We start from the raw sequence: 20,603 nt of genomic DNA on the forward strand, positions 1-20,603 counted from the left end.
GAGAGGAGGAGGAAGAAGAGGGAGAAGAGGAGGAAGAAGAGAAGGAGGAAGAATAAGGAGGAAGAGGAGGAGGAGGAGGGAGGACTCTGCAGTTACTACCTCACATCTACATTACCTTACCAATCCTCACAGCTCTGCAAGGCAAACCAAATGAGCAGGATGGTTTTGAGGGTGCAGATAAGAACCTGAAGATCCGAGACATTCCCGGAGATGTGTAGCAATTTCTAGAGTGAGGCACCATTTTTCTCTGGCTCCAAGTTCAGGGTTCCTTCCAATATAATCTTTGTGTAAGCCAAATGTAAGGATTCTGCTTATGCTTGTGCTGTCACTCAGTAAGGCCTTACACTGGCAAGTCACCTAACAGACACTACTCTTTTACAAAGAGGTTCTTTTACCAATTCAGCAGCTAACTCTTTCAGGTGAATCCAAAAAGTACTAATTCACTTGGTACTTTATTCTGTTCCTTCTATAATACCAAGTACATGTTTTATTTTCATAGCACAATTATAAAATGCACCTACATTTCTTATTCATTTGCTTGGTGCCTTTAGAACAGTCATCTGGGCTATTCTGAGGTCTTTGAAGATAATCAAAATATTTTAAGTCATCATTTAAGAAAAAGGTTTTTTGAGTGTCGTGTCTGGGTCCGGGTCATGGCCCTATCGCAATCAGGGTCTGTGTTGAGGTCCATGGCACTGGTGTGGATGCTCAGGATCTGGGCCCCCACCTGGGGCCCATGTTGGTGTCCAAGGGCTGCTGTGGAGCCAGAGCAATGCCAATCTGAGTGGCTTGTGCTGCCTCCTGGGTCCACGGTGACATGGACCCAGACTGCTGCCGAGGACCAGGTCTGGGTCCATGGTCCTACCACAGCCGGGGTTTGTGTTGATGTCCGTGGTCCATGTCGCCACCAAAAGCCACAAGGACACCCAGACTCTGTAGCCTTGTTGGGGACCGAGAGAAGTGCCACAGCCCGTGCCACACCGATCTGAGTGGCCTGCACTACCACTCGTGACCACGGTATCAACCAGGCCCAAGCTGCTTCTGAGGGCCATGTCTAGGTCCATTGCCTACCGCAGCCAAGGTCTGCATCCATGTCAGTGGCTCCTGTTACCACCAACGGCTGTGCAGATGTTCCCCCAGGACATGTTGGTGCCTGAGAGTCATGTTGCCACCAGGACCATACAGATCACGGTGGCCTGCACTGCAGCCGAGGGCCATGTTGACGTCTGGGCCCAAGCTGCAGCCGAGGGCCGAGTCTGTGTCCGTGGCCCTACAGCAGAGTCTATGTTGAGGTCTGTGGCTCCTGTTACCATCAAAGGCTATGGGACTGTCCAGGGTCTGGGCTGCCACATGGGGCCATGTTGGAGTCTGGGGACCATGCTGCTGCTGGGCCTATGCCAATCTGAGAGGCCTGCACTGCTACTCAGGGCATTGGTAACATCCAGGCCCAAGCTGCTGTTGATGGCCGTATCTGGGTTTGTGGTCCTGCTGCAGCTGGGGTCTGTGTTGATGTCCATTGCCTGTGTTACCACAGGGGACCATGTGAACCATGTGTTACTGAACTGTGTGTTGAAACACAAGGGCTGTACTGAGCTGGCCCTGGCCCTCACTGGCCCACAGCTAACAGACCTGGATGATTCCAATCCTAATAGGAGAGTTCACACACACACACACACACACACACACACACACACACACACACACACACACACACACATACACACACACACACACACACACACACACACCACACACACACATTTGGGGAAGCTGGCCCCATTCCTCACCATGGGCATGAGACATCTGGCTCCACCCCTCACCTGAAGGGAGTGGTCCCAGCAACTGGATCAGAACAACCCAGCTACCACCCAAACCCACAACCAGGACTTTGAGTGGGCACTCCCTAACATCTACCCCATCTATGACCTGTTAGAGGGCGTGAAGGGACTGGTCCTGTGGACCCATAGCCACATGATTGTCATGACTCCGGGCAACAGCAAGACATCCAAAGTGTTTCAGTGAGGGTCCAGTATAGATGGTATACCGGGAGCTGGAGGCCTTGAACCTGACCAACGACACACTACACAACGAACATTTGCAAGTAAAGATGTTTGAACGAAAGGGTATAATGCATGATACACAGCAGCTCCCAACACTACAAGACAAACGAAGAGGAGATGGAGAGGCAGGAAAGATGGAGGAATGGAGTGGGTGTTTTATTTTATTTTATATTTATTTATTTTTGTTAGTTTGGTTGGTTGGTTCATTTTTGTTTGCTTGTTTTTTAATTAATATTCTTATTTGAATTGTTCATTTTTTACTTTTTATTTTTATCTCATTTCTTCTTTAGTTTTCCTTTGTTGGGGGGATACTATAAGGGTGAAGGGCAGATATGGAGGGACTGGGAAATGAGCGAGATTGGGTGCATGATGTGAAATTCTCAAAGAATCAATAAAAAAAATTATGTTAAAAAATTTAGGTTCATAATCTGCAACTTAAGAATGAAGACAACTGGGACTGGACAGATGGCTCAGTGGTTAGGAGCACTGGCTGCTCCTGCAGAGGACCCAGGTTCAATTCCCAGTACCCACACGGCAGCTCACAACTGTCTATAACTCCCGTTCCAGGGGATCTGACACTCTCACACAGATATACATGAGGCAAAACACCAATGCATATTTAAAAAAAAATAAAATAAAAGGAAGGAAGAAAAAGAATGGAGACAGATAAAGGAATGTTGCAAAAGTGTATTTTCTCCAGAAACCCAGCTTTCCCACTGTAGCAAAACTATAACCCCCAGAAGAGACTAATGCCTAGTCCGCTATGACGGCTCACACAAAACCATTCTGAAGTGAAAAATATGCATTGAAGTTTGAGGACATGAAAAACAACAACAGAGAAAAGGCATCAAGAAGAATGTGATTCCACGTCCTGCATGAGGAGCTACCCTGGGACAGAGGCAGAGCATTCCAGAAGTACAGAGAAACAGCATTCCGTCCAGCGGTGCACATCAGAGAAGGCTTCGCAGAAAGAGCGCCACCAACGCCAACACCTTGTCAAGTGGCTTTTCCAGACTTTTTTCCTAGCTCCCCTCTACTTCTGGGGAATGCCAGGCCATCAACTCTCACTGCCCTGTTTTGCCCACACCGTTCTCTTAGCCTCTTGGATCTTAGTCCTGGATCATCTTTACCATTCCTCAAGGTTCAGCATCAATGTAGTCTTTTCTTGGAAGCCATCTTTGGCCTACCAAAAAGAACCAGAGCTGAAACGAATCTACACAGATTACAAAAGGAAAAAAAGATTCTCATTTCTTTATACTCCTCTTGAGCCTTTGAAAACCCCTAAGTCTTTTGACTGTATTAGTCATGATCCTTATATCCGTACTGTAAGATCAATTCATTCTTGCACCTGTGTGTTAATAGCGGGGGAGAGAGGAACAGCAGGAATTGTGGCTTCTAAAGCTTGTGTTCCTAGACGGCTCTAGTCTTCAGCCAAGTTGAGGAGAGAGAGAGGAGGTTGTTCTCGGGTCTACTGGAGCCAGTTAGAATTATGGGCAGCAGCCTGCAGGGTAACCACTGTCAGGGTCCTTGGTCAAGTGGTGGCGGATTTGGGTGAAAAGATGTCAACACGGCACTGGGAGGACCTCAGCTTCTCCACTGGAAAATTACAGAGTGGTTCTTTTGGCCATCAGCGACTCTTCATACATGGGACCAAAGCAATTTTCTTCAGAGATGCTATAGGACAAAACTGAGAGATACATTCGTCTTGCAGAGTTTTGCAAACCCTCCGGATGTCCTAACAATAAGTTACAGATGTCTAATCCTAAATTAAGACATTAAATACAGTGTGGACTCTGCAAATGGCAATTTTCTATAATTTGAGAAAAATATTTGGTAGCTCAGTTCCCACTGGAAATGGCTGGCAACGGTTCTTCTCTCTGCTAAATATCTCTGTCAGCCTCTCCTCAGGCCCTGATCGCACCAGAGAACAATAGACTTCCAAAACCAACAGAGAATTGTTCAGGAAACTGTAATTATGATTTTCCTCTGGGCCTCAGTAGGTTATAACCAAGGAAAGTACTGGGAGAGCTGAGTACATACATTCACGTTCCTTTAATGGCATTTAAACTGTACCTCGGCTTTTCATAGTTTGTGCTGATGCCTTATTGGCTTTTGTTTTGAAAGGAGACTTTTTTTTTTATCAGTTTTCCTGTGCCGTGCCATTTTATCTCTTTTTTCCGCCTGCAATAAGATATCAGACTAATATTGGCAGAGCAACTTCCTACAATGATTCTTTGTTCCAGAAAAAAAAAAAGTATGAATAGTACATTATTAAAATGGAGAAGGAAGTGTACTTCATTCCGCTTATTATTTACTTAGTGAACATTGCCGTGGCACCAGGAGTTTGACCACAGACAAATGAAGGGTAGCAACAGCCCAGTGCGCTCAGATCTTACGTTTCACGTGAGGATCTCTGAGTACACTCCAAACACTGAATCATCAGTCAACTCGCTCCAGGCCGGACTCCACAGTTAACTGCGAAGGAGCCAGCTATGAACACCTCCTGCCACCACCGGAAACGACGTCACTGGATCTCTGAGCGGTCTGAAGACTCGGAGACGGGTAATCGAGACGGGATGGGTAATGAAAGGCGGTGGGTGAATCAGGAAGGAAAGGAGCTAGGAGAAAATATAGTAGCAAAGAGACTCATGGCACCTGGCCCTGCGCATTACCGACTGATGACTGGGCTTTCAAAATCAAACACCTAGTCAACAGCTGACAAAGTAAATGTTTCACTTACTTCAAATTGATTCTTATCTTTGTCTAACACATTCATGACATCATCTGCAGTTTGGTTTCATTGCAGAGGAGAATTTTTTTTCAAGATACTAATAGCTTACAATACACTTTTATGATTAAAAAAAAAAAGGTTCTATTCTGAATAATAGTCCCATTAAGATTTACCACATACCAACTCAATGTAAAAGTCAAAAATCAGGAAATCTCATTCATGTAGATCCTACCAAATTCTGAATGTATATAAAAGTACCTAGAAATGGATAAATTACCGTTGAAGTATGGGGGCAACGCCTTTGGAGAGTCGTGTCTATGACGTGGCAGAGACCAAAAGCAGCAGTCAGCCACCATTCAAGGGTCCCTGGCATCAGAAACACATGGTTCATACTAGAGGCCTTCACAGACAATCAAGACACAAAACCTCAGTCATGCAATTTCTCCTGGGGAGCCTTACGCTCAGAAATCAATTGTAAAGCAAAGGGCCAATAAGTAGATAATAAATAACTGCTTCAAAACCGGGAACCAGCATGGGTGGCTGGGCTGAGACCTCAGCTCAGCCTGACTTTCCTCCACCCCTTTTAGGGATCAGCTTTCTCTGAAGCTGAACTGGCAGCTTGAGCTTGATGCAAGTCTCGTGAGGGTCAAACATCCTCCTGGGAACAAGCCCACGTTTTACCCACTGTTGGAGGCTGTGGAGTCTGGTCGTTCTCATCGGAGGACTGAGGAGCCTCTAGGGCGGAGCTCATTAGAAGAGAGGAAAGCACATTGAATGTACTGAGTAGCAAAGCATAGGCATTCCAAGACGGCTGGAAGGATCTACACCCAGAAACATGGCAGCCCTTCCATCTCAGGCCACGTGGCTCTGTGCTCACGTCCCTGGGAAACACAACACCATAGCAAAATTCTACGCTAGGCATTTCTTTGTTTTGTTTGCTTGGTGTACATGTGTATGTCTATGTATGAGGAGGTCAGAGGGATAACAAAGCTCCTGGAACTGGAGCTACAGACAGCTGTGAGCTGCCTGGTGTGGGTGCCAGACATAGAACCCAGGTCCCCTGCCAGGATAATATGTGCTCTTAACCACTGAGCTATCTGTCCAACTCCTGCACTAGGTGTTCCAGGAAGTGCTCCTGCTCCCTGGAGCTGTATCCCGCACTCAACATACGCTAACACAATCATCCTGTCAGCTTTGGCAGTCATACATAACCGCTGTGCCTGATGTGCCTGTGTGCCGGGGCCCTGCAGAAGGATGCAGAAGAGCTAGCTAAAGGACCAAGCTGAGGTCACAGGGAACGAGGTACTCGGAGACATGATGGGAACCTTACCCTGGAGGCCCACAGAATTACTGTATGGGGAAAAGAAGACACAAAGAACGTATGAGAACTTAGCACATTTGGGAGTGGTAATCTGGCGACTTTATACTTCGGAGTGTTTTCATTTTCCCACAATTACAAATTCTGTGGCCATCTGTTTCAAAGCCAGTCAATGACAAAGGATGGACGTTTGTCTTTCAAGGAACAAAAGCAACAGATAAGGCCAAGACCCACTCCACAAACCCTGTGGGGAGGGGTAAAACAAACGCCAGGGATGGGCTTCTGGGAAAAAGGTAAATAGGTTGTGATCTTACATTCCACGGTAAGACAATGAGTAAGGTGGCAGGCCCTGAAGAGTCTCAAAGGGGCTTACTATAAATGATAGAAGAGTCTCGAAGGTTACAGTAGGAGCACTCAGATTTCACCGAGGAATCAGCAATAGACAACTAGTTAGCAGTTTTACTCAGTCCTTGGACCAGCATGCTCATAGCAATCAAATTCTTCGTATCTGTATAGAATTTGACTGCGCACCAGATTCTTCTTCCAAATTTCTGCATGTAGGCATCCACTAGTGACTTCTGGTGAAACGACCATCCAACTCCCTACAGACCTACTCTTGGGCACTAAAGCAGTATACAACCCTGTTTGCTCTGCTGTTTTGGTCCTTTTGGGGTTTGGTCCGGAGTCTTTCAATCATCAGGGCTAATCAGAGAGATGACATTAATAATGTACTCCTCCACTAAGGGGATGGCTTTTCCATTCCTGAACCTGACCCAGAGAAGGCCTTGCCATTCCCGTGGGTCTGGGGCATTGGGGTCCCTGACATGGCCGTGCTCATGTCAATAATATATCACTCAGGTCTTCATCTGCTCCCCACAACTTCCTAGTGCATTCTGTCTGTCTGGCCCTCACTTATTTGTGTACAGTGCCCTTGTTTTTAATAAGTGGCCAGGACACTGCAGACTTCCTCTGACCTGACAGCCCCAAGAACAGGAAGGAATGAGAAGAGCCCTCCCCGCTTCCCTCCCTCTTACCTGTATCGCCCTCTCTCCTGTTACAAGTCTCTTTACTTCCTCCTGGGGAATAGATGATTAAGCCTTATCTCTATTCAGTGATTTGGTCTCTGGTGCCAAGAGTTCAGAGTTAAAAATTAATGTGATCACATGTCAAAGTTTCCGTTTTTATGGCATCTGATCCCAGGCAGGGAAGGAAAGATAGGCAGACGTGAACAAGAACATGACAGATGTCGCAACATCCTTCACACCTTTCGGAAAAAGCTCCCTTCTCCCGTAGCTGAGTGACATATGACCTCTCCTGATTCATGTCCCTCAGTGACTTTGCCCAGACTTAGAACAAAAGTGGGACAAGAAAGATTAAAGTAGGGGCAGCAAGGAACAGGTCATGATCTGAAGGTCCCTTGTTACGGAATCTACAAACAGCAGAGCTGTAGTTTCTACCCTGTTCCATCTCTCTGTCAACTTACCTGCCTCGTTCTCTGATGCGCCTGATGGATGCTGCTTGATTAGGTTGTGCTTAAGATCCCCTGCTCATGCTGCTGGTGGAAACTTGGCCTATCCTCCTGCTCACTATCTCTCTGCATTGGGATTGCTGTTGGAGCTCAGCAGCTGTCTGCCCCTGCAAATGCTTAAAGGTAGACCCCTACACCGCATCCTCTCTTCTCCCTCTGCAATCGATAAGGACACAGTGAGGGGCAGACAACCCACCTCACCCGCCCAAAGAGGAGAGCCTGCTTGCGAGGGCAGGCAGCTGAGGGAAAAACAGTAGACAATAAAGGCTCAGCCTGATGTGTGCATGAGATTTTTTAAATCTTTATAAAGATGATTTCCAGGAAATTCTTGCCACCAACTCCACCTGGTTTACTACTTACATTTTTATCAAGTAATCATGTAAATAGTGATGGAAAAAAATCTTAAGTAAAAAACATAAGATGTGTAACTATGTCTCTCCTTTTTTCTTTCTTCTTTTTTTGTTGTTGTTGATGTCAAGGACAAACCTTGGCATTGCTCACATTAATGAACTAAGCTGTCTATTAATAAAGCCTCCAGGGCTCTGGGATGTCTTGATCTTCCTCATATGAAATACAATCTTCCATAAAACAAAGGCTACTATATTTTACTGGCAACCTCAAAGACAGGCTCATCACATTCACTCCAGTTTAATATACATTTTTAATTATTCATCCGCAAGACATAAACTAGCTCATTTTGAGAAGCCTCATTTGGATGTTAATTTGCCAATAAGAGCCAGGGAGAAATCTGTATAAATTATTCTTGTAAATATATGTACATAAAATATCTCCTAAAATTGTAACAAACCAGTGAGTAAGATCTTGTTGGGAGGAATGATCCAAAGATAATCAGCCCAAGTTGGGATAATTTTATCGCAGTCCATCTTCTGAGAGCTTCTTTAGTAATCTGACGGTAGATTAGACTCTCATTATGAACGACTTATAAACATCATTGGAGATGATGGGAAAGTAATTTGAAGAATTTGGGGCCTGGTAATGAGTTCCCTTTGAAGTTGGGGAGGGATGGTAGTGGGAACAGAATCTGAGATAATTGCTGGTTGTCTCCAAGGAGCCCAAATGTTGATGAAGCTTCTGTGTTTAATAATTAAACCCACTAACCTCAGAGAAGGAGGGAGCAACGTCGCAGGAACCCCTGGACATTTAGAAAGCCTGCCTCTTGTTTCACCAAGGCACTTTCCACCCCATCCTTCTCCTCCCCTGCCTCCCCTCCCCCACCTCGACTCTCAGCTCTGCCTCTGTCTCAGGCACTGAGAACAATGGGAACGCTCAGGAGGGGAAGAAAACTTGCTGAGGAAACTTGACTTTGGCCGGTGGGGCACTGCAGCTGTAAAATGCCCACCTTACTGCCTCGGGTGCCACCCTGGAGAGCACGGGTGGCAAAGATTCTTCCCACCAGCTTGTTCAGGAAGTCAACACATGTTTGCCTTGCTGTTTGAAGTTTACAAGCTTTTGCATCTGGGCGAAGTCCAATTAGCGCAACTCGAGGCGTGGCCCTCTCTTCCCATCCATTTGAGTCTCTACTAGACTCAGGAGAATTTCATTCTGGTTAATCACGCCGTGGCCTAGAATATTCTCCCATGACCTACTATCAAGGGAACATCATCTCTTTCTCATGCTCTCCCTATGGCCTGAGTAACCCTCGCCCAATCAAAAGTGCTTGTCGCCACAGCTGCGTGAGCAAGGGGGGCTTCTAAATGGACAGCAGAAAGAGAGGTGTGTGCTTTCATACCCATTCCTAGAGCACCCTTCTGGTCTGGAGGCAGGTTACAACCATATCAGCAAAGCATCTGGAAGAAAAGGGAATGAAGAGCATGGCTGTGCACAGCTAGAAACCAGCATCAAGGGTGTGAGCTCATCTCAACTCATTATATCTGCACCTGCGTTCCGCAGGACTGGAGTTCAGGATATCACCTGTGGCATGTAAGGGGCACAGCAACATCTAAGTAGTAATCCTCACATCCTGGTTCACAGCTGGAGCAGGCAGCAGTGGTAACATCTGTCTCTGGTTGGCCTCTGTAGATGGAGTCTGTCTACCCTGATGTGGACCATCCTCTGACACCTGGCTCCTGTGCAAACTTCCTGCCTCCCTCCCACTAGCCAGACACTGCCATTGGCTGCTCTCCTTCCATCCAGGGTGAGGGAGCAGACAGGCTGGTATGGGGAATGCTGTCATTTCTTGACTTCAGGCTCACACCAAATGGCACCCCGTGAGGCCGGACATTATTCCCGGGTGCCGGGTGAGGGTAGTACAGGGGAGCACTTAGAATCATTGAGGATGAAAGAATATAAAGAAAACTGTCTTTACCAGGTTGTGTGGAATGATGTCGACTCCAGAGAGCATTTCCAAATAATAGATGTCTCCGTTTGTCCTCATAGAACAGGTTTCCCCAACGAAAGGATCTGGGGTGTGTGAAGCCGGGTTTCCGAGGTCAGAGGCAGCATTTACTTGTTCAGATGGGTCAAAGCAAGGCCGAGATCTGCCGCCACCACACTTCCATGCTTTTCCTCTACTCCATGACCAGCACCCACCCAGATTCTCAAGGTACAGCCTAGGTATCATCAGTGGGAGAATGGTTCCAAAGTATTTGGTAGCCTTGGCCACTAAGGATCACCCTCCCTAGCATATTCCACATTGGATGGTATCAAATCAGCAAGGACCTCCTATTTGCATGTTATGGGAGCGGAGATCTGGGGCATGGAACATGATTTTTAAATCATTCCCGGGAGCAGGACATCTGGTCTCCCCTTCACGCTGGAGATTAAGTCTCCTGATAATCTTTCCAACAAAAACAAGTGTCTGAAGGGTGTGTGATGAACTAAAACTGTACTGGATCATTTTCTTACACCCATCAATTTTAAATACGTCATCGTAAATGGGCGTGTGGGCTTAACACTTCGAGGCATCGTTTCTGAGGAAGGATGCTGCCGCCTCCCACTCTCTGTGGTTACGTCATCCCTTCAAATGTGAAACAATGAGAGGAAATGATAGTTGTTTGTCCCAAGTTTTATTCAGCAAAAGTAGAATCTGGCAGCCCAGAAGTGATCTGTTGCCTTCATGTATACACACACACACATACACACACACACACACACACACACACACACACACACACACACGCATGCATGCAGTTACCTTTCTTCCAATTCTTACTTTCTTTTTCTTTAATAATTTGTGGTATACAAAAGTCTAGAGCCATCAGCCAAAATAGAAGAGAAACAGAAGGAAAGAAAGAGGGAGGGAGGGAGGGAGGGAGACAGGAAGAAAGGGAGGAAGTGAAAAGCTAGTCTTAAGAGATGACTCCAATAATAAGATCTACTATAAAGAACACTAATAAGTATCTCAGGAAAGGGATAAAATACTAGAGTTCATTTTTAATTAATAAAATAAATAAATAAACAGGTCCCGGAAATGATGTTAACCATGCCCCTAGTAGCCTTCCCTCTGCAAAGCATGTACTGCTCTTCCAGGTTGAAGACTCAGCCCTGCCTAACTCTGCAGAACCCTGCTTCTCCTAGCACTGAATCCTAGCACTAGCACATGGCTAGTGTGTTACTGCTCCAGGACTCTGCCTGTCTCAAGTGGTCGCGCTGTGGTCTACAATATTTCTGTGTTTCTATCAGTGTGGCCTGCTGGTGAGCCGGCTGCCTCAGACTCTCTGAGAGAGAGCAGGAAAGAGATGGAAAAGAAATACAATCGGGCAGCTCTGGGGGCAAAGGGTCAGACAGGACAGAAGGGCAGAAATAAACGGAAAGATGTTGCCGCTCACCCTTCCTCCCTGGCTCCGGGAGATAAGCCCTAACAGCAAGGCCATCTGGGCTCAGCTTCAGATCTCCCCAGCCTCTACTTCACAGTGCTTCTTTCCCTTTGAAGAACCTGTCTGCTGTTTAAGAGGTCGACTCAGGGAGGCTCTTAGTGGTCAGCACTCATTCCAAATGCTGCGATCGTTATCATCCGAGAGATGTGCAGCACGCGGTACTTTGAAATCCTCTTTCCCACAAATGTTACATGTAGACCTATATGTTAAGGCAGTACAGGAACTTCGTTGGATGATTTCAAAGCATCTGGCCCAGGAAGGACTTAAAGCCATTGGAAACCATAGTTCCTGCTTCCTCTGTCTTCATCATCCTCCACCGTTTTCCTGTCTTCCCCTTTTCTGTTACCTAAGTCAGCCGGAAGGAAAGACCCTAAGCCCTGTCATTCATACCTTTTAGTGACCCAGGGTGGAAGCGTCATCGCTGACTGGAAGTCACTATTCACGTTGGAAATAGTTTATAATCGAAGCCAAGTCTGCTGGCTTTCATCACTGAGAATGCCATCCTGAAAACAGCCTATTATCCTGGGACCTGCCTTCAACATTCGCTTCACCCTGGGATCAAAGGGACTGTTTGGCGACTGGTATAAACACTAGTGAAGGGCCTGGAGCCCAGTTGCCCTGGTTCAGATCCTGACTTCCCCACAAATTAGTGTCTGACCTTCTGTGTGTTACCCTGAGCCTCACTTTCATCCTCTACAAAGAGAAGATGGCATTAGTGAGCTTGGTGGATATCTAGTGACGTAAAACTGTTGGAACCGTGGCTGACACAGGGGGCCTCGCTAACATCATCACGGACATGGCTTTGTCAGAAATTACTCACTGAACATGTTTTCTTTGACATAAAAATAAAAATTTGAAAAAAAAAAAAACTGGCCCCTCAGAAAATAGCAGTTAAAGAAAACCTTTAAGTCTCCAGGTTAACATCTTTTTATAAAATTCTGTCTCCAAGGTTGTTTTCCTGTCACATTTTAGCCACACTGACAGAAAAACAATAAAGTAGAGCCAGGCATGATGGGGTTCACCTGTAATCCCAGCACTTGGCGGGCGGAGGCAGGAAGCCTTGTAGTTTGAGGCCAGTTTAACCTGCACAGTGAGAGCCTGCCTTGAAAAGGGGGCGGGGAATGCGGCTCAGTGGTAAAGCGCTTGCGCGTAGCATGCCCAGGCTCTGAGTCCCATCTGTACCAGCAGTGTGTGTGTTTGTGTGCATTTAGTATTGTTTTCACCATGCTGTGGTGTTGCACGCCTTTAATCCCAGCACTCAGGAGGCAGAGGCAGGCAGATCTCTCTGAGTTCGAGGTCAGCCTGGTCTACAGAGTGAGTTCTAGGACAGCCAGGGCTCCACAGAGAAACCCTGCCCCCCCCCCAAAAAAAAAAACTTCAAGTAAATATAAGAAAAAGTGTAAGTTTTTACCTTTTCTCCAAAGTTGAAGATATTCACTTGCTGCTACTAATCTAAAGCCTTCTTCATACATTGATTATGTCTTATCTCAGTACATGCTTTGTACAAATCTCTCCCGGATCTCCCTGCATTATCAATATAAAGTAATACTAAATAAGATTTGGGAGGGAGTGGAAAGAAGGGTGTTCAATGAGTTTATGAAAGGAAGAAATCATTCATTTCACCCTAAAAAAAAAAAAAGTTTCAAGATAATGCTGGTAATACTTCCCCTCTGCACCACAGTACACAGAGTTTCCAAAATGGCATTGTTGCTGTAGGAACCGGAACAAGGAATCCTTCTGTAACACAGTCAGACCCCCAGCAAACACACTTAAATGTCCTAAGAATCCCCAGAATGCACGAGGTGAGGGGGCCGAAGTTCCTGTACCTCCAAGCTACCCAGTGAGTGGGTAGCTTCCTTCTCAGTCTCCCCAAATAAGCCTGGCAGCAACCAACGAAGAATTTTTATGTAAATGAACTGCAGTTTTATTGAAGCAGATATGAGTTTGTTAAAGTGAAAAAGTTTCCTTCTTTACTGGGTTTTCATCGTGACTCTGAAAGGGCACACTGAAGGGCTGTGTGAACGAACAGGCATCTCTCTGAGGAACAGGCTGTTATTGATCACTTACTTCAACCCCAGCTTCCTGTCTCATCCTTCCGATCAAGGCTCATGGCTGCTTGGTGTGTCCGCTCCTGGAAATTCAGCTCAGAATATTTAATTATCTACGAAGGATGTTCTATGGATTAACTGTCAAGTGCTTTGAGACCATTAACTACTTGATAGATGCTAATGAGATACTTCAAGGAAGCAGATATTACTGGTTCATCTAACATGTATTTTCATGCGCCTGGGTTTTATTATTATGTATAGAGACTTGTTTTTAAACTGCATTACAACGCTGCACTCTCCTGCAAATAATCACCATGCCTTAATTATAAAGTCTTGAGTTGAAAGTGTTGCTGTATTAGGATCAGAAGAGGTGACCTGCCTAAAGTCTCCGTGTGGCTGGCAATCATCAGGGCAAAATGAGCCTGTGGATTCTGACAGGTACAGCTAACTAGTTACCTTAAGGAACTGGCTACCTTAAGACCAGCCAGGCCAAGGGAGAAGTCATTACATTCTATATATACTTTTCAAATTAAACCCAGCAGTTGGACCAGACATTAGAAGTACTTTAGAAAAGATTTTAGAAAATTTAGACTTTGTAACTTGATTTCCATCTCTGTCTTTAAATGTATTTGGAATGAGCTAAAATCGTTGCACAATTCTCTTTCCTGTGGGGTGGAAGGGGGTGTGGACAACAACACATTGCCTTTGAGCTGAAAAGGAGTGAATAAAGAAAACTGTAACGTAGGGTTACAAAATATCCATCTCTGTTCCCACCTCAGCCTTGACTCATGCAGGACCCCTGAACAGACCCTTGAACCTGAATGTCAGTCACATGCTCACACCTCTACCTGTAAAATTGAAATCAAAACAGTGCCCTAGTTGCTACCTCACCAAGAAGTCATAAAGATTAGAGTTAGAACATTGAACTTCAAAGATGAAAGGCTCAATAGAAATTCCAAGCATTATTGTCCAGACACGGTACGGACTTGCAGAAGTATGCAGCTTGAGCATGGTTACTCCCTGTCGGCAGATCCAAACTGGGATGACCTTGCCAGGGCTGTGGGAAGGGCAAGAGAGTCTGCAGTACACAGGATGCTTCAGTCTACATGCAGTGCACAGGATGCTCCAGTCTACATACATGCAGTACACAGGATGCTTCAGTCTACATACATGCAATGCACAGGATGCTTTAGTCTACATACATACAGTATGTAAGATGCTTTAGTCTACATGCAGCACACAGCAATGCCTGTATTATCTGAGGCTAAGAAAAACCTTCCACCAAGAAATGTTCAACAGTTTTGAAGCTGACTTCCATTAGTAGTGACTGCATTAGGCCATGACATGTACTGTGACAAATCGATATTTTGCACATTTTTCCCTTGAATCTACAAGTGCTAGAAATTATTGCTGAAGATGTTCCTTAAAGCCTACAGTAATAACTCCATCACTGCTTTCAGAACCACCAAGTGCCAAGAGGCCCTTCATCTCATCTGCTAGATACTTCTACCACATTTGGCAGGCAACTCACAAGCCTCCAGATGATTTCGAGTGTAGCCAAGCCTACCTAAGAGACCATACTCTGTATGTACTGAGTGTGGGTCTTCATGTACCCCTACAATACCTCTACCTGGCTTCCAACTGCTTGGTGGGGAATAAATAGTGACAGATTGGGGTGCTGTCTGGCAACAGCGGCCGTTCTTAGCATGTGTCATTTGGAACAGCTGCTCCTACGCTGTTTTAAAGATCTCCAGGCCCTAATCACCATTGGAAACCTGATTCCAATATATGAACCGTTCAAATTGGGGAAAAAGCAGAACAACCTTTCCTCTATGGAGATAGAAAACGCTAAGAGACTGCCGACTTTTTTATAGCCTAGAGCCCAGTCACAATGTTAGCTTTCCAATCTCTATCTTAAAGATTGGCTTTCCTTAAGGGCATGTAATAACTGTTGATTTTCTTCAAATTACATTCAGGTTTCCCATCTTCTTTTAAAAATACAATATTAAACTGGCTGTGGCAATAAAAGAATCTGTTTCTTCCCTTGTCTGTAAAAAGAGACAAGATGATTCCTATGGTTGTTTTTTTTCTCAAAGATCTTAGTTCTTGGGAGACTCTGCATAACAGTCAAAGGCAGGGACCCACAATCTCTTCCTGTAAAAGTCAGGTAGCAAATAGTTCAGGCTTTATGTCCTAGGACTCCTGCTGTAAGTATTCCAACTGCCATTGAGGGACAAATAGACTTGATACGAGGCAAGCAAATGATCACAGCTGGGTGCCAATAAAACTTTATTTACAAATACAGATGATGCTAGGTCTAGGGTCTCTGATCTAAGGGAGTGAGGATTCTAAAATCAAATTCTGTATCTCTCTACTACCTTCCCTGTCCAGAGGTCAGAGTAAGTTTCCCTGAAACAACTCACAATTAGTCAGCAACTTGTAGACTTGGTAGATCACACACACACACACACACACACACACACACACACACACACACACACACACTGTAATGACATGGTAGCAGGAGAGGGCCTTGGTGGATTTGGAGCCAAGGTGCCCACAGCAGGTGAGAGCCAGAGATGCCATGCAAGCGGTGCTGAGTGAAGAGTTTTATTTGCTGGGAGGAAGAGAGAGGGAAGGGGGGGAAAGGGGGGAGGGGCGAGGGTGCACACCTCATGGGAACGGAGAGGAAGAGAAAGGGGGAGGGGGAGCTTTCTTTTTTAAAGAGGACTTTATGTCAGGATGCAGGGCAGGTGCCCAAGGGGTGGGCCAGAATGCCAACATTCCTCCGTTTTGATTATTATAAAAACGTGAGTGACGGAACGCAAGTGGGGGAACAAGGGCACTGAATTCTCGAGACTGTTTCCCACTGACTTGGGGGCAAAGTGGGAGGGGGGAAGTTGTGAGTCAGAGTCACACACAGCAGAAGGTGTGAGTGAAGAAGCATTTAGTTGGCTGTCATTGTGGACATCTCAGGCGTGGAGGTTTCAGGCATCTGTTCCTTGAGGGAGCTGAGAAGGCAGGTTGCTGGGAGGAAAAAAAAAATAGATTGTTATCATCGGCTTCATGAGCAAGGCTAGCCATGGGAAGAGTGTTAACTGGCAGAAAGAATGGGACAGAAAAGTGCCCTGGTTGTACGGAAGAGGCAGGCTGAATGAGTGAGACACAAGAGGGGATATGCCCTTTATTGGGACATGTTGGAAAACCAGGTTCTGGTTGCTGGGTGGGTGCCCGCTTGATCCTGGTAGTGTGGTATCAGCAGTGAACTGAGGGATGATGTGTTCTTCAGGAGTACATGAGCCATCACATACATCTGTTGTTTCTTGGAGGTGGGGATGTATCCATCAGTTGGCATCCTTGGCTGGTAGTTGGCATCCTCAGAGCTGGTGCAGGGACTGGCATATCTGGAGGACCCTCTGTGGGTTGGCCTTGGCCAGGGCAGAGGAGTGAAACTGAAAAATACGCTCGAAAATGGGTGGGGTCAAAATGGGCTCTGGAGACTAAGTTTTCATCAGACCAGATTTCTTGATACAGTAGCAGAACTTTTCCCAGGAGCCTGCAGGCATCTGTCGGACAGCTGGAACAGATTTACATCTTGGTGTCATAGCAAAAGGGTTAAAAATCCATAGAAATTTAAGGACTCCTAATAACTGTTTGCAATCAATGCTATATCAGTTTATCAAAACTACATTTATCAGTGCTAAAACTTCGAACCTCCGAAGTTATATCTGAAACCAGTCTATCCTGTACCATGAAGTCTGTGAATGAGGAATACCTGTCTGTATTTTTAACAGGAAACTTACTAATGAGCTATCAAGGTGCTTGTAGTCTTGGGATTGGGGCTGTCAAACTGGTACCCTAATCATCAAGCACCGTCAGATCTGAGAAGGATATGTAAGTGAACAGAAGTGAGACAGCTTTCCTATCTTCATATAAACAAACCTTAAAGCTGTTTCTTTTATCTCATTCTCCAGGAGTTACTGAGAGCAGTCAATAGTAAAAAGTTACATTGAAATCTGTTCTGTCAGTTTATCTGATCTGGTAACAAGGTAAGTTGTGTCTAGACCTAGTAGTAGCCCGAGGAGAGGGAGGCCTGTGAGTTTTACATAGAGACCTGAGAAGGCAGCTGAAGCAAAGCCTGGTCCTCAAATGGAATCTGAGATCTGAGAAGGATAAATCATATCTGAGTGCAGACCAAGCAGCTTTCGAATCTGTTAAAAATGACAGGGACCAGTCCATACCCAGGTCTCCATATCATTGGAGGAAGTATCAGTCATCAGCCACCAGGCCCATAGGTGGGAGTTTTTCCTGTGGAAGAGGAACATAGAGCAGACTGATCTTACTTTGTCTAGGCAAAAGGGGTGCAGTCAATTCTCTGATGTCCTGCTGTTTGTCCACAGTCTGGCTGGGTCCTGGTGGCAGGTGTCACATTGGGGCATCTTGCCCAGAGGTCAGCATTGCCATCATCCAGGTAGAGACATCGTGGTGCCTCGTATTCTTCTGCAGGGACCTTGGGTCGCTGGTAGGATCTGGGAGTCTCTATCTGATACAATAAGCTTTTTGATCAACATTTTAAATGCCATATTCTGCAGATCTCTGAGCATTTGAAAACTGCCCGTCTATTAGGTATGAATGGCTGACTATCAGCTAGTATTCCCTAAGTCTCCAATATGTTAGCAGATTTCATAAGACTAGGACTTACTGTCTCCTGAGAAGGCAAAGAAGAGTGACAGGGGAAGATCCCAGGGCCAAATGGGAACAGGAGAAAAGGGCTTGTGAGTCAGGGTGTGGTCCTGAGAAAAGGACCCTCTCGGGAGACCAGAAACTCCATCATAGGTTACATATCTTGTTTATCAAACATCTTATTTACCAAACATATGCCATCATTTATTTAAATTCTCTAGAGGTGTAAATCTCTAAGTTAGCTCTTGCTAATCTGAACAAATAAATGTAGCAAGGACAAGGGGGCTTACATTTCTAAGCCTGAATAGACCTTAAGTAAGGAGAGACACTTTTTAAGCCATTGGCAGTGATATCTGCGTCTATTACCATTTTTAAGGCCCTGTAGTTCTGATCTTTGAGTATAGCTAGATTATAATCCTGAATGATTCATATAGAAATAATTAATTCTTAAGGTCATATAATACCTCTTTGGTTCTGCATAAAGAAGGTCAAGTGTCTTATCCTATTGCAGAATTATTTCAGTTAATAAATCTATCAACTGACAATATTGGGTCCAGTTTCCTGGCATATCAATAGGCACCAGGCAGCCATTTGGTCCCCTATGACAGGGGGTTCACCTTTAACTTAGCCTTCTAGCCTGCTTTGGGAACAGAGAGCACAGGATGACGCATTCTCTTCCGTAAGTGCTTCAAGCTGAAATGGGGCACAGGTGATCAGAGCTCAGGAAGGCTGAAAGGCTAGTCAAAGGTAAGGCGGGAACCCAGGCAATGGGGTATTTATCAGAAGCATATGGTCATCTGACCCAGCTGTAGAGACAGGGAACAATTACATTTGGTTAGACTGGGCCACATCATATCAGCCTTCAGCAAGTCTAGAGCTCATTGTCTTTTAGAGCAGATTGCAGTCACCAATTGACATTTGGATGTATCTGCCAGCCAGGTGGAAACCTGCCAAAGCAGATACAGATAAAATTAAAATTTACGTCTTATTTGGAACCTTTAGGCCCACAGCCTTAGTAATTAGGGGAGGAATTTGAAAACTCAAGCTGTACTGTTGTACCCATCTGGAGCCCCTATGACCTCTGTGACGTGGATCCAATGGCTTTTTTTGATCCTGTGAGGCTTATATGAATTCTTATTTTATAAAAGTTTTAGATATATTAGTATTATCAATCAGTATTGAAATGCAAATCATAGAAGAGCAGGTGCAGATAATGGCTCATACCTTTGAGTCGAGGCAAAATTACAGATTTGGGTTAAAAGGTATGTACAATTTTTGTTTACAGAGAGCCAGTTACAGATTGGAAAGTGATGTCTTTGGCCTGATGAGAAGTTTAAGTTTATATTTAGAAGACAACCAAGGACAATTTAAAATCCCGAGCTTGTGACCCAAATTGCATCAGAACTCTATTAATGTTAAAATCTGAAATTTTAAAACCATAATATAACAATATCACAGGAGGGGAAAGTAATCTGAAGCATTTAAATATCTCAAATGTCTTCCTGCAATATCAAAAATAAAGTATCCTCTTTTATTTTAAGAGGGAGAAATCTAAGAAAATAAATTTATAAATCTTAAGGCAAGGAAGAACGAGTGTGTGCTGAGCAGGACAAAGCTGGCCTCTTCATCCCTGATTCGCACGTTGTGGCAAACTGAAAAGCTGCAAAAAAGCAAATGTATTATAAGTGTAAGGGGACGAATCGGAAAGCAGACCTGGTGCGGGTGGGAGGCGGCACATCTGCCGCCGCAGGCGAGTGAGATCCTGGTGTGAAGTGGGCAAGGGCAACAGAACTAGCACAGGAGATTTGACAGTGAAAGAGTAAACAAGTGAAAGACCGTGTTGGGGTGGGGACATGGGAGAGGCAGGCCCCAACCACATCAGAGATGGCGATGAAGCCAATTGACCTGCCTGTCTTTGACTTTAGTAAAGATGGCGTCTGCCTGACCCCCGTGATGGTCCCCTGGTTTTCTTTCTTTTCAACACAAACTGAACAGATAAACCGAAGCATTTAAAAGTCAGCCAGAAACACATACAAGTGGCCAAATCAATCATACATTTTCATCCACACGTATGAAATAGACTTTTTTTTTTTTTTTGGTTTTTCGAGACAGGGTTTCTCTGTGTAGCTTTGCGCCTTTCCTGGAACTCACTTGGTAGTCCAGGCTGGCCTCGAACTCACAGAGATCCGCCTGGCTCTGCCTCCCGAGTGCTGGGATTAAAGGCGTGCGCCACCACTGCCCGGCCTGAAATAGACTTTTTTAAAAGAAGGACTGAGAAGTTTTTCCGGGAAACTTTTATGGTTAATGCATTGGAGCTTGGAGGCAGTACTATAGAGGAGACTGGGAAACAGAGTAGCAGTGCAGCCGCATGGGAGGGAGGACACACACACACACACACA

General features: G+C 45.3%; 1 long non-coding RNA gene across 1 annotated transcript; it reads right to left on the minus strand.

The window, feature by feature from the left end:
* Positions 1 to 2,763: 2,763 nt before the first annotated feature.
* Positions 2,764 to 10,443, minus strand: LOC128113650 (uncharacterized). Its single transcript, XR_008219572.1, has 4 exons — positions 9,964 to 10,443; positions 5,069 to 9,445; positions 4,457 to 4,678; positions 2,764 to 3,747 (listed from the first exon to the last, which is right to left on the minus strand). It is a non-coding gene; the product is annotated as an uncharacterized LOC128113650 (long non-coding RNA).
* Between the last annotated feature and the right edge of the window lie 10,160 nt (positions 10,444 to 20,603).

The sequence above is a fragment of the Peromyscus californicus genome, unplaced genomic scaffold (assembly GCF_007827085.1).
Source record: "Peromyscus californicus insignis strain IS unplaced genomic scaffold, ASM782708v3 Scaffold_18__1_contigs__length_77618521, whole genome shotgun sequence".
NCBI classification, from domain to species: domain Eukaryota; kingdom Metazoa; phylum Chordata; class Mammalia; order Rodentia; family Cricetidae; genus Peromyscus; species Peromyscus californicus.